Source organism: Erythrolamprus reginae, chromosome 2, assembly GCF_031021105.1.
Source record: "Erythrolamprus reginae isolate rEryReg1 chromosome 2, rEryReg1.hap1, whole genome shotgun sequence".
Taxonomy (NCBI): Eukaryota; Metazoa; Chordata; class Lepidosauria; order Squamata; family Dipsadidae; genus Erythrolamprus; species Erythrolamprus reginae.
This window is the reverse complement of record NC_091951.1, coordinates 184,235,472-184,249,283: the sequence shown is the minus strand read 5'-3', so window position 1 is coordinate 184,249,283 and position 13,812 is coordinate 184,235,472. Positions and strand designations below refer to the sequence as shown.

The 13,812-nt window shown below is 43.3% G+C and overlaps 1 protein-coding gene across 1 annotated transcript in view; it reads right to left on the bottom strand.

The window, feature by feature from the left end:
* AVIL (advillin) overlaps window positions 1–10,971 on the bottom strand; it is a 67,042-nt gene extending 56,071 nt beyond the window's left edge. Inside the window, exon 1 of the mRNA XM_070740726.1 lies at window positions 10,895–10,971. The gene's annotated coding sequence lies outside the window, so the exon portion shown is untranslated. The remainder of the gene's footprint in view (window positions 1–10,894) is intronic.
* Between the last annotated feature and the right edge of the window lie 2,841 nt (window positions 10,972–13,812).

Genomic DNA, 13,812 nt, shown 5'->3' with positions numbered 1-13,812 from the left:
TTTACCCGTGTATAAGCTGCTCCCAAAAGAGATGCCGAAGTTCTCACAATGGACAAAGAGGAAAAAAAAGTATAGTCTCATGGGTTTTCCACTTACACTTTTAAGTGAATTTAAATAAGAGAGGCACTCTTGAGAGAAGCAGAGTTCCTGGTAATGCTAAGGACATTTTTTGGGGAGGTGGAGAGAATATAAAGTAATTTACCCTTGCCTCCTTCTTAGGGCTGAGACAGAGTGATTGGTCCAGGGTCACCTTCATGTCTAAGGTAGGACTAGAATTCAGGGTTTCCTGGTTTCTAGCCAGATGTTTTAACCATTATACCAAACTGCCTCTACCATTGCAGTTCAGATGACTATACACTATAATCGTGAGCCTATGACACACACGTCATAGGCGACACACAGTAATGGGCAGCCAAATTTTTTACTGCCACACTGTGGGTGTGGCTTATTTTGTGGGTGTGGCTTAATGGTCATGTGACTGGGTAGGAGTGACTTGCTGACCATGTGACCGGGTGGGAGTGTCTTGAACGATCATCATCGTTCAAGTGAACTGTTAAGTCCTCAATTTACAACCTTACCAGTGTCGCTCACTGGGGTGACAATTTGCTTTGTGTTTCCCGCGCTCTCCTTCCTGGGTCGCCTCCCTGCCTCAAGCTGGGTAGTTAGGCGAACGGGTGCTGCCAGAAGCATAAATGCTGCCAGCGCCACTTCCACCCACACCTTCTGCTTGCACCTCAGGTGGGAGGTGGCTGCGTGAGGCTGGAGGGGAGCCGGGCAGGAGAGAGGGAAGCTCGTCTAAGGCCAGAAGGAGGAAAGAGGAAAAAAGCAAGGAGTACAGACACAGCAGCAGCAGCAGGGGGGAAAAAGGAGAGCCGAGCCGAGACCAGTAATCCAGGAAGTGACAGCTGCCAATCAGCTGGAGCTGTTCATGCACCTTCATTTCCACCGGTGAAACTGTGTTCCACTCCGTCCTGCCTGTTGCCCACCCCTGGTGACACACCATGATGTTTGAGTGGCATGCCAGCATTCACAGACCAAACATCCAATAACAACTATTCTCAAAAGCATGCCCAGCATTTATGTAATTTTCAGAGACTGTGGAGGTCAGGCCGAAGTCATTTTAATTGGGGTCTTTGGCCTGCCACACATTATACTATTTTAATATGCACCATATTTTTCAGAGCATAAGACACACCTAAGTTTTGGGGGAGAAAAATAGGGGAAAGAATCTGTTTATTAGGTATTCATCTGGCTAGCATCCTTAGCCAGCACATTATTTTATTTTATTTTTGTTGACCAGTGTAATATTTATAAGTCAGGGTTGAAATAAGGTATCTTGGGTGCTCTCTGATCTAATTTTATTGAAGATGTTTCATTGCCAAACTAAGTAACATCATTGGAGCACTGTTGATGTTATCTAGTTTGATAATTATACATCTAGAACAACCCCCCCCCCCAAACTCATATGGACGTCACATCTCTCTGTCTCTGTGAGCTTAAGGAATGGTGGACCGTGTATCGATTCAGATGAAATAGCTTTTCTGAGCTCATCCTTGACTCTTTGCTGCCAGGAGTAGATCTAAGTTCAATTCCAAAGCTTTTGTTTCCCCTGGATATGTAGAGGCATTGCTAAGATGTTTTGTGGAGCACCTACAGGGGTGCCTTTAAGCACGTCTACCCTGCCCTTCCCCTGGGATAAAATAGACAGTTTCTGGGACGGAGGAATTAACATTGCAGCAAGTGTGTGCTGCACCACTGCCAATTCTCTCTAACACACACACATACATGCGCACACCCTTTTTTTCCTGCTTTTGCTTCTTGTCATGGCAGGATCCTTCTAGTCATGCATGCAGAGCAATGGAAGTGGTGCAGATGTTTACAGTACACATCTCTATTCTTTTTGTACTGGACACAGCACAACCTGAATGTAGCCTAGAGAGAGAGAGACAGCACAGCCAAGTGAAGTGTTTGGGGAGATTGAAGCGGACTCCAGTTGCTTGCTTGCTTGCTTGCTTGCTTGCTTGCTTGCTTGCTTGCTTGCTTGCTTGCTTGCTTGCTTGCTTGCTTGCTTGCTTGCTTGCTTGTTTATTTATTTTTTGTTTTTTGTTTTTTGTTTTTTGTTTTTTGTTATTTATTAGATTGATTGATTGTTTGTTTGTTTGATTGATTGATTTTTATGCTGCCCTTCTCCTTAAACTCAGGGCAGCTTACAACATGTTAGCAATAGCACTTCTTAACAGAGCCAGTGTATTGCCCCCACAATCCAGATCCTCATTTTACCCATCTCGGAAGGATTATTATTATTATTATTATTATTATTATTATTATTATTTATTAGATTTGTATGCCGCCCCTCTCCGTAGACTCGGGATGGAAGGCTGAGTCAACCTTGAGCCGGTGATGAGATTTGAGTCGCTGACCTACAGATCTGCAGTCATCTGCAGCACTCTACCTGCTGCGCCACCCAGGCTCTACATCTTTCCTACTTCCGCCTTCTCCCCAGTTCATAGAAGCCAGGTGGTGGAGTTTAACAGGAGTCCAGCAAGAGTCAGACTCCTGTTCAGGCCTTGAAGACATGGATTAGACGTGGGTGAGAAAGAAGACAGACGCGGGAACAGTTCAGCACCTTTTTATTCCCTTAGCTGTTAGAAATATGAACCTCCTTTATAGGTATCCCTGCAGCCTAGCTAGCCATGGACAGTGGTTTATTTTTCCCGCCGCTAGATTATCCAATCAGCGGCGGCCATGCAAATCTGTACTCCATATGTCCACACGTAACAGCCCCAAAGGTATTTTTCCAAAAGCCAACTGGACTTTCTTGGCTACTTTTTTTCTTTGAAAATGATTCACTTCTCCAAGATCAGTGCCTGGAATGCCCTACCTGACTATGTGGGTTCTTCCCCAAACCCCAAAAACTTTAACCTTAGACTGTCCACAGTCGACCTCACTCAATTCCTAAAAAGTCTGTAATAGATGTGCATAAGCGCACCACATGCTTACCGTCCCTGTCCTACTGTCCTATTGTCCAAATTTACCTATACCAGTGATGGTGAACCTATGGCATGGGTGCCACAGGTGACACGCAGAGCCATATCTGCTGGCACGCAAGCCCTTGTCCTAGCTCAGCTCCCACATGCATGTGTTTGCCAGCCAGCTGATTTTTGGCTTGCACAGAGATTCTGGGAGGGTGTTTTTGGCTTCCAGAGAGCCTCCAGGGGGGTGGGGAGGACGTTTTTACCTTCCTCCAGCTCCAGGGAAGCTTTTGGAGCCTGGGGAGGGCGAAACACGAGCCTACTGGGTCCACCAGAATTTGGGAAACAGATCGTTTCCAGCCTCCAGGGGCCAGGGGAAGCTTTTTTCATCCTCCCTAGGCATTAAATTATGGGTGTGGTGGGCACTTATGCATGTGCGATAGCACGCACACAAGCTCTTTTGGCACCCCAGGAAAGAAAGGTTCACCATCACTGACCTATACCTACCGGCAGCATTCCCCGTAAGAGCAAGAGGGGGAGAGAGAAAGAGAGAGAAATGACTCTTGATTTAAAGCATATGGTAAAAAGCACCCAATTAATAACAGAGAAAAAAAACTCCAGCCCTTTGTGTGTGTGTGTGTGTGTGTGTGTGTGTGTGAACTCTTGAACCATTTATTGGAAATGGTTCAAGAGTTCACACACACACACACACAAAGGGGGGGGAGGAGACAGGGATGGAAAAAGAGGAGAAGAAGTAATAATAGTAATAGATTTTGGTTTTGTTTTATTATTAATTTCTTTTAATAAAAAAAGAAGGGATTTTTTTTCTTATTTATTTAGTTATTTAGTTATTTAGTTATTTATTTATACTTCTATGCTGCCCAGTCCCAAAGGGAGTGTCGCTCAGACACTATACTTTTCCGCCCACACCGAAAAAAAATTAGAGGGAACATTGCCTACCGGTACTTTGCTTTTGTTTATGTTTATACCATACCTATTATCTTGTACATGTTTTGACAAGTAAATAAACAAACAAACAAATAAATAACTAAAAATAAAGAAGCTTCTTCAGTTCTGGACTTGGATGACAAATGAAACATTGTCAAAGGAAAAGAAAACCAAGGAAGTCAAGTTGAGAATCACTATAGACATTCCCCAGGGATGACACTGACTAGTCTGGACCAGCTGGAGTTCCAGAGAAAAAGGCAGGGCCTTGGCCTTGACTCTGGAAAGAATTGTCCAGCCTTTCTCCTCTTGGCTAAGGTCCAGACTTGAGAGATCCGGTGAGGCCTTTCACACTCTAGAAGAGAGAGTCTTCTATTGCAAAGATGAGGGAAAAGCAATTGTCTTTCTAAAGCAACTCCCTTATAGAGCGAAGTGAAGAGGAGCAAACTTCCTCCTGAAGTCAATATTTCATAGAAACAATGGCATGAGAATGGGTCAGCAACAGCACCACCCATAAGGGCCTATGCAGGAAAGACACTTGGGAAGGATGCAGAACTCTCCTTCCTGTTTGTGGGTCAGTCCTGCAAGGTCAATGAGTTTTCTATTCATACCTAACGTTTCCTTAAATACATGCTTCGGATGAATCATAGCAGGACATTCAGTTTAAAGGTCATAGCCGAGAAAGGCCTCCTGCCTCCTTCTCCCAATCCAATTTGAGAGAGATGCACATACAATATTTAGCAGGCACATTGGCTAATTCTTGGCTCTGCCAAGCTCTGCAATATTATCCAAAACCCTTGAGTCTCATCCAGTATTGGGTTGCTAGCCGGTACAGGACACACTGCATACTCGATAGCAAAATTTTACATCTTTGGATGGCTTCTCTTCTTTCTCTACTTAAAAAAGTGCCTTCCCGCCAGCCCCTGGGCTAATACTAGTGATGGTATTAGTTCTAGACTGCTCAAGAATTTTCTCCAGAATCATCGATGGTTGGAATAACTTTTGGAAGCAATAAAGTTGCCCAGTAGCAGTTTGTGAATTTTGTCTGGAAAGCATTTCACGTGTATACAACCAAATTTTAGATTCTATAAATGTTCTGTCAAGCTCTCTGGTAGAATCCTCCCAAAAATTTACAGGTACAAATTTCAGACACACACACGTTTGGAAATTCAAAACAATGTTCTTTATAATGAAAATTCACTTAAACCAAGCCCTCTTTTGGGATAGCAAAGAGCACTTGTCTCCAAACAAACTGGTAATTTGTACAAGTCCCTTATCAGTTCTGTGATACTTAGCTTGCAGCTGTGAGGCAATTCACAGTCGTTCTTTTTTGACAAAGTGAAACACACTTTGCTCTGGTTTAGTTTCAAAGCGGGGAAAAATCAGCACACAAAAGGTCAAAGTCAGTAAAGCAGTCACGAACACAACCATCAGATAATCCTCCACAATGGTCAAACCCACAGGCTGCTATTTATAGCGGCCTCACTAATTACTACAGCCTCACCCAACCACAGGTGGCCTCATTTTCTTTGATAATAATCTCTCAGTTGTTGTTGCCTATGCATCATTCTCCGCATGCGTGGCTGTATCATTAACTCTTGTTCTGAATCCAAGGAGGAGCTAGATAATTGATCTCCTTCTGAGCTGTCTGCCACACTCTCCTCCTCCCTGTCACTCATGCCTTCTTGGTCAGAGGAGCCTTCATCAGCAGATTCCACCGGGGGCAAAACAGGTCTGCAGCATGTGGATGTCTCCCCCACATCCACAGTCCTTGGGGCAGGAGCTGGGCCAGAGCTAACCACAACAATAAACGACAGAGCCATATAGTAACTCCATCCAGGTCTTGCATCAGATTTTCCCGCTCCATGTTAACTACAATAACACAAGTGGCGTGTGTGTGTATCTGTAGGATGTTCTGAGAGCAAGGCCCAGTGGTATCCAGCAAAGAAATCTGGTGTTCAGGTAAGGTGTATTCCATGCAGGATAACCTATCATCTCAAAATATTCATAGAATTTCCAGAGGGGTGAGGGTTTTTGTTGTAATGCCAAAGGTGTTTATGTACTGTGTCCTTAATAGCTTTAGATGTTTTCTCAGGCAAAAGTAATCTGCTTTGTACTAATCTGTTACAATACTAAAAGCTACTTAAGTGCTTAAGGAAGAAAGCGATCCTTCCCTTTTGTCAGTCCGCTGCTTGTGGAATTAACTCTCTCCCAAAGATATGACTTGAACCAATGCTGATTTTTCCCCTCAAGGTCCAGAATATTCCTTTTGTTTCACATGCTCTGGCATACCCTATCTGGCTTTGTCATAGTTATTGGGTTTTTTTTTTTAATCTACTCATCTACTTTGTTATGATGATTTACTACTCTGATTGTATGCTTCAATCGATGGTTTTCTCAATGTTGCTGATCTACAACTTGCAACATCTTCAACTAGCATAACCAGTGGTGAGCAATGCTGGGAACTGTGGTTCAGCATGGGGGTGGGGACATAGGTTGCCCACTCCTATTCTGTGTTATCGATAAAGGAGAATATTTGTTGCTCACGGTTGAAATGAGGGGTTCTTGGTGCTCTCTGAGCTTGGTTGTAACAATAGCAATAGCAACAGCAATAGGAATAACAATAACAACAACAGAGTTGGAAGGGACCTTGTAGGTCTTCTAGTCCAACCCCCTTGCTCAGGCAGGAAACCCTACGCTACTTCAGACAGATGGTTATCCAACATCTGCTTAAAAACTTCCAGTGTTGGAGCATTCACAACTTCTGGAGGCAAGCTGTTCCACTGATTAACTGTTCTGTCAGGAAATTTCTCCTTAGTTTTAAGTTATTTCTCTCCTTGTTTAGTTCCCACCCATTGCTTCTTGTTCTACCCTCAGGTGTTTTGGAGTATAGCTTGATTCTCTCTTCTTTGTGGAAACCCTGAGATATTGGAACACTCCTATCATGTCCCCCCTGGTCCTTCTTTTCATTAAACTAGACATGCCCAGTTCCTGCAACCGTTCTTCATACGTTTTAGCCTCCAGTCCCCTAATCATCTTTGTCGCTCTTCTCTGCACTTTTTCTAGAGTGTCAAAATCCTTTTTGTACCGTGGCAACCAAAACTGAATGCATTATTCCAAGTGTGGCCTTACCAAGGCCTTATAAAGACATTTCACTATTTAAGCTAGGTAACATAATCAATGATAAACTACTTGTGTTACCTCTCATCTTCAGGGGTGGGGACATATTTCTCTATTTTTATACAGTGTATAACTTCACAAAATGTAACTTATGGATCTCTAGAAGATATTATTTATAACTCGGTGAGGTCCCTTGATGCTTTTTAAACTTGGTGGTTTTCTTACAGATTTTTTCATTACCCAAACTAAGTAACATCTTTGGAGCACTGATGATGTTCCCTAGTTTGGGGAATGAAATGCAAGAAATCCAGCTCTAAGAAGCTTTGTTCTGTGTTGTGCAAGAAATTCTACTCATGCTTTTCCATGCCATTCCCCCACAACCCACAAGTAAGATTTCAAAACAAACAAAAATAAAATAAATTCAATAAAAACATCCCCTCTACACAGCCAACCATCTAAAACAAGAATTTCATAGGGCTTGGTGCAATTTACTGCTTGCAGTAATGTCTCATTTGCATTGCTGTTGTAGGAATCCTCAGCACAATACTGAAATTCGGACATCAACACCCTTGAAAATGTCCAAAGATACTTCACCAGAAGAGCCCTTCACTCCTCCACTCGAAACAGAATACCCTACGAAAGCAGACTATCAATCCCAGGTCTAGAAAGTTTAGAACTACGTAGCCTAAAACACGATCTAAGTATTGCCCACAAGATCATATGCTGCAACGTTCTACCTGTCAATGACTACTTCAGCTTCAACCGCAACAACACAAGAGCACGCAACAGATTCAAAGTTAATATTAACCGCTCCAAACTTGACTGTAAAAAATATGACTTCAGCAACCGAATTGTCGAAGCGTGGAACTCATTACCGGACTCAGTAGTGTCAACCCCTAACCCCCAACATTTTTCCCTTAGACTGTCCATGATTGACCTCTCCAGGTTCCTTAGAGGTCAGTAAGGGGCGTGCATAAGTGCACCAGTGTGCCTTCCGTCCCTTGTCCAATTGTCTCTCCTTATCTCATTTATCTTTTCTTCCTTTCAAATATGTTCACCTATACTTTTATATCTTTTCTTTTATTCTTTTCTTTATTTATATTATTACATATCTATTCTCTTCAATGTGTATGCAGTGTGGTCGGGTAGTAGGAAAAACAAGTAGGATGCTTGGCTGCATAGCTAGAGGTATAACAAGCAGGAAGAGGGAGATTGTGATCCCCTTATATAGAGCACTGGTGAGTCCACATTTGGAGTACTGTGTTCAGTTCTGTAGACCTCACCTACAAAAAGATATTGACAAAATTGAACGGGTCCAAAGACGGGCTACAAGAATGGTGGAAGGTCTTAAGCATAAAACGTATCAGGAAAGACTTAATAAACTCTCTGGAGGACAGAAGGAAAAGGGGGGACATGATCGAAACATTTAAATATGTCAAAGGGTTAAATAAGGTTCAGGAGGGAAGTGTTTTTAATAGGAAAGTGAACACAGGAACAGAGGGACACAATCTGAAGTTAGTTGGGGGAAAGATCAGAAGCAACGTGAGAAAATATTATTTTACTGAAAGAGTAGTAGATCCTTGGAACAAACTTCCAGCAGACGTGGTTGATAAATCCACAGTAACTGAATTTAAATATGCCTGGGATAAACATATATCGATCCTAAGATAAAATACAGGAAATAGTATAAGGGCAGACTAGATGGACCATGAGGTCTTTTTCTGCCGTCAGTCTTCTATGTTTCTATGTATTATGTATTGGACAAAATAAATAAATAAAATAAAATAAAAATACTTTCTGAAGGATTGGTGATGTCACTCATGCACTTCCACTTCACAACTCATCGCACTGGGGACTGACTTAGCATGGCACTAATAGGACGGCCAACCTGATGGCTAACTGAAAATGGCTAGTGGTATTGAAGCTGCAAGAAAGGAGTGCCCCCCCCCCCAAAAAAGAGGAGCAAGTCCTTTGAGGCAACACTGTAAAGATATGGAGAATGCAAGAGATGGGATGGGCATTGCTCAGTGGTGGAATGCCTGCTTTTGATATAGAATATTCTAGGAACAATCCATGCATTCCAAGTGTGGTTTAGGACCCTTTGAAAATTCTGGGTAACCAATGTCAAACTGTATCAACTATCATTGGACTGGGGAAATTGTATATTTTGATATACAATATAAGACAACTCCTTCTTCTTCCATAGCCTTCAATTAACATGGGTTGATTAAATTTGGGGGGGGGGGGGAGAGAAGAGGGTGGTGTAAAATTATGCATATGGGACAGTATCGTATAATTTAGCTCTGGCATAGTCCTCTAGGCTAGGGCAGTATTTCCCAACCTTGGCAACTTGAAGATATCTGGACTTCAACTCCCAGAATTCCCCAGCCAGCAAATGCTGGCTGGGGAATTCTGGGAGTTGAAGTCCAAATATCTTCAAATTGCCAAGGTTGGGAAACACTGTTCTAGGGATTGCTACTCAGATGCTGGCACAGCAAAAGTTAAAGAAGCCCAAGGGAGAATGAGCAGCCTTGGAGGGGATGAAGATACGATCATCAAACTGGTATAAAGTCTGAAACCATCAGTGCATATTTTAGACATACTACAGCTTTTAATATCCCGGAAGGAGCTTTGTCAGCTCTAAAGTAACAAAAAGCAGAATCATTGTGGTCAGTCCAATTTGAAAAGCTTTCTGCTATCAAAACAAATGCCTGAGAATGAGCTTGGCACTCATTGTAATCATGTTGATTAATCCGGCTTTTCGTATCTTCCATTTGCTTTTTCAAAGCAAAAGCCGGATCTCATTGTTTTGTCTTGAACAGAAGATTTATTTAGGAAGCTTGGTTGTAGCCTTCCTACCATGTATTGAAGTTTGCTCTTCAAGTACTCTTTCCTTTGTTTCCGATCGCCTAGCTTTTGTTCTGATATTTTGCAATGTTCAAAATGTAAAACTTGTAGTAAAAATGCATTTGATTGGATTGAGTATACCCAATCCCTCTTGAAATACATTTAGACTTTATTCCAGGGCCTAGCCTCTGAAAGCCCCCAAGATCAGATTGGTCCTCATTCCAATGGCCTTTTCAAACCTATTAAAAACCTGGATGTGCTCCAGAGCCCTGACTTGGGAGGTTACATGGTATGATGTATCAATTGCTGTTTTCCTTGGTACCAGTGGTAGACTTGTATCCTTTGCTAATATTTTTTGGTTTTAAGGTGTTGTCAGCTGCTCAGAGTCACATTTATGAGATGGGCAGCCACATACATTGATTCAATAAATAAAATACAGAGCTGTCCAAGAAAAGTCAAAGAGTCACTAATAGACCTTAGAAGCTACAGACAAAAACTGTCCCTTATAGAGTGCCAACGCTCATTTCACATAATCACATGGAACTGAGCCCAAATTCTGTCTCTGACCGTGACTTCATACCCCAGTTTCAACCTTGTAAATAATGACATCCCAACAAACAGAGGGCATTTAAAATGGATCCTATTTGAGACAATGAGCACAACCAAACCGCACCTATCTCAGACACTTAATTTGCTTAAAGAAATATATTCTAATTTGGTTCACACAGTTCAGTGGATTGCCTTGAATAAGCTCCGTTCGAGCATTCTTAGGGCTGCAACCTTTGGTGGGGCTCAAATACGTGTAAGATTGAATTGCTAGTTAAGCGCTCGCATTTTCAGAAACCTTGCCACTTCTTCCTTCAATCTGATTTTTCTCCTGGGAAAAAACAACTTCCATCAGCTTAGCTTGATACCCATCCCTTCTGGAGGGTCTCCATCTCCTCCCACTTTTTCCCATCTTCCCCCTACGGCAGGGGCTTCAACCACCCCATAAATCATGCCACACTTACCAGGAATTTGCTGGAGATAACTTCCACTTCTCTCTAGGGCTGAGACTGCCAGGCAGAGAAAATGGTCCTTCCCATTCAGAGCAGCCTCTGATCCAGGCCAGCTTCTACAGAATTTGATTATATTTGCATTCTGCCTGCCTGTGAGCTGCTTGATCCAAACAGAGCTGGCCGTGCCCAATGACTTGTAGGGAAAGCATCTATTATTATTTTTTTGTCGTTGTTGCAAATCTTGAACTAGGAGGAGCTACAAGGGTTCTTAGGCCAGCCCTCTCTCTATTGCTGCCATCCCAGTTTTCCATTGATTTTTCTGAAATGCAGGGTTGCATCAATAATGCAACAAAATGGGAATATGGCATTAAACCACATTAAAGTGGTTTGCTCGGAAATGAAAGGCAGAAGACAGTAGACGGAGAGGCGGAGCAGCTCGTCTTGTGGGCATGAAGAGCCAATAGCCAGAAATGGGACTATATTCTTGAAGCATCTCATGATCCACGAAACTGCTGGATTGGGAACGGTTGGGATTTGGGGGCATCAGATTGTAGTGGTTGCCTTCCTTTCTTTGCAAATGGTTCTAGATGGGGAGGGTTGGGGGGGTGAGGTCACTCCCCATGGCTCTGCTACTCGTTTTCATTTCATCAGTATGGAGATGATATACCACCAGTGAAGGGCTACCAAAATTTTTACTACCACGCTGTTGGCCTGGCTTATGCAGGACACCTTGCATTTTCTTTCAACATCTTTCAGTGCAAATTGGGTGCTCTGGGGTGGAGCTCCATTTTCACTGCCCCACTGCGTTCCCCTCCGTCCGGGCAGTTGCCCACCACTGCATACTTTCGATCCCAGGCTACCCAAGTGAGGCTGTTGAAATTCAGTGCTAGTGCCTGGAGGCTTCTTCCTCTTCCTTGTCTAGATCAAACTTTAAACTGCTGGAATGAAGCCACCTTCTGGACTTTATTTTTGGCCAAAAATAAATCACCACCAGCACACGTTTCAAGTAGTAGGCGATATACCAGCAGATGGGCCAGGCTCTACGTTTCTCCACATTCACAGTGTGTTGTTATCTGCTAAGAGCCTCTGCTTGAGCATATTACACTTAGGAGCTCCAACGCTCAACCCATTCATGGCCCTCCAAGTAGTATAAGGGAGGTCAGATCCTTCAGCCATAACCTCCTTTAATTTATTCCTTGCTTCCTTTCTTCCATGTTTTAATTCAATTGTGGCAAGAATGTTTGTTTTTGCCATAATGCTGATCCTAGTACTGAGTCAGCGGGTTAGGAGCATACAGTATGTCCGTTCCGAGCAGTGATGGGATCCTACGGGTACGGTCAGGTATGCAGAACCAGAAGGGTATGTTTTTCCTATCGAAGTAAATGAGGTTGAATGTTATAATTTTAGAAGAGCTATGCATGCGTGTGTGTAGATACACTTTATTTAGTAGACAATGTATATTTTTGAGTGCCTGTGTGTAATATGTATGTACACATAGGGCATATATACATAGAATTAAACAGTATATTTTGGATGTTCAGTAATAGATAGGGAAATTGTATCTCTTTGAGGTGAGGAGAGGCCAGGCACCCTAACCCTAACCCTTGACGTGAGTGACGTCAGGTTGGCCACCTTTAAGCCGGTCACATGATCTTTAAGCCACCCCCAGTCACATGATTGTCAAGCCACTCCCACCTGGTCACATGGCCAGTAAGCCACACCTACAAAATAAGCCACACCCACAGTGTGGTAGTAAAAAAATTTGTAGCCCTTCACTGGTTCCAAGGATGTCATTCTCTTGCTTAGTTCTCTCAGCATCTGCTGCTACTTCTCTTTTGGTCTTTGGTGGGGCAATGCCAGCAAAAGGATATATTTTATCAACTGGTGTACATTTAAGACAACCAGTCACTAAGCACACTACCTCATTGAGGGTGGCATCGACTTATTTCACATGGGCAGTTCATGTGCCCCACACCGTGGCAGCAGACTCTGCTGCAGATGCTCAAGGCCAAAGCAGATGTGCCCAATGTGGGTGGTGGAACATTCCATGTGTAGTTTATCAATTGGAGGCTAATTGGGGAGAAAACAACTGCAGACCGGACCTACTATAAATGAGGGGCTGTGATTGTCGGGACTGTCCAGGCACAAGGATTTTACATCTTCTCCATAGGGTTTCACCTCCCTGGTCAGGAATGGCACACGGCTTGGGAGCTCTCACAGCTTCTGCTTGAAGAGAAGGTAACTGCTGTGGCCCAGGGGGTGTTTGCACAACTCCATCCAGTGCATCAGTTGCATCCTTTCCTGGATCAGAGGGGCTTGCAGTAACATCTCACAGCTCAATTATTGTAACATGCTCTATGTGGAGCTCCCCTCCGAAGCTTCAACTGATCCACAATGCAATGCCACGAGCAGTGATAATATTGCCTCAGCCTGTTAACAGGACATCTTTCTGCTCTGTGATCTAGACTGTGCTTCCAGGTGCAACTTAGAGACATAGAAACATAGAAGTCTGACGGCAGAAAAGACCCGTTGTACCTACCTGAACGGTCTTCTCGATGCACTGGAAGGAGAGTCCAACATGGGTATTTAACCAATGCGATTGGTAGAGACTGAGTAAAAATTTACATAATAAAAGTTACCGCCCCCTTGCGGTCCCCCCATGAGCTCAGTTTTAAAAACGAAAGGCACTTAAGAGGATAACCAACTTTTATTGACCAATGCAATAACTCAGGAACCAACCCAACCTCCGGTGTCCCTGAACTTCAACTACCGGGTGGGTTTGGACTCTCCTTCCAGTGCATCGAGAAGACCGTTCAGGTAGGTACAACGGGTCTTCTCCACTGCATCTGGAAGGAGAGTCCAACATGGGATATACCAAAGATCTTTAAAGCCCATGGGAGGGAGAAGGTCTAACTAGGGACTTAGGAGAA